Source organism: Sinocyclocheilus rhinocerous, unplaced genomic scaffold (genome assembly GCF_001515625.1).
Source record: "Sinocyclocheilus rhinocerous isolate Xijiao unplaced genomic scaffold, SAMN03320098_v1.1 C35536158, whole genome shotgun sequence".
Lineage (NCBI taxonomy): Eukaryota > Metazoa > Chordata > Actinopteri > Cypriniformes > Cyprinidae > Sinocyclocheilus > Sinocyclocheilus rhinocerous.
The window spans coordinates 1-517 of NW_015754949.1; the positions used below are offsets into that span (position 1 = coordinate 1).

The following is a 517-nucleotide window of genomic DNA, read 5'->3' on the forward strand; positions in this document are numbered from 1 at the left end:
GTCCAATTTGCTTCAAGGGGTCCGTGATGAAACTGGTTATGGTGACCGTGATAGCCTAGAATAAAACCCCCATAAAGCTTTTGGAACAATCAGATCTCTTACCAAGTTTCTGTCGTTAGAAAGATACAAACCTTTGTTGGAGGCACAAGCAAAATGGGGTTCACCACCAGGACCTCATAGTACTTTTTGCAAGGATCATCTTGAAGAGTCCATGTCCGTCTGTACCACTCTAAATAAACAAGGAGTTACACCAGTTCATCTCTAAATCATTATTTACTCACCGTCATGTCATTTAAAATCTGTAGGCTTTTCAGTGGAACTCAAAAGCAGAATTTTGAAAAATCTTACTTCTATAATACTTTTGGAGCTTAAAAGTATCTGTGAAGATTCAAGTTTCACATCATACAGGTTTGGAATGACATACAGGTGAATAAATAATCAAATTATTCAAGTTTTTGGAGAACAACTTCTTATAACATTAATCACCTTACCTGATAAACTGTCCTTCCAGTCCAGT

General features: G+C 36.9%; 1 long non-coding RNA gene across 1 annotated transcript; it reads right to left on the bottom strand.

The window, feature by feature from the left end:
* On the bottom strand, positions 1–517 carry LOC107734927 (uncharacterized). Its single transcript, XR_001639225.1, has 3 exons — positions 492–517; positions 132–229; positions 1–55 (listed from the first exon to the last, which is right to left on the bottom strand). It is a non-coding gene; the product is annotated as an uncharacterized LOC107734927 (long non-coding RNA).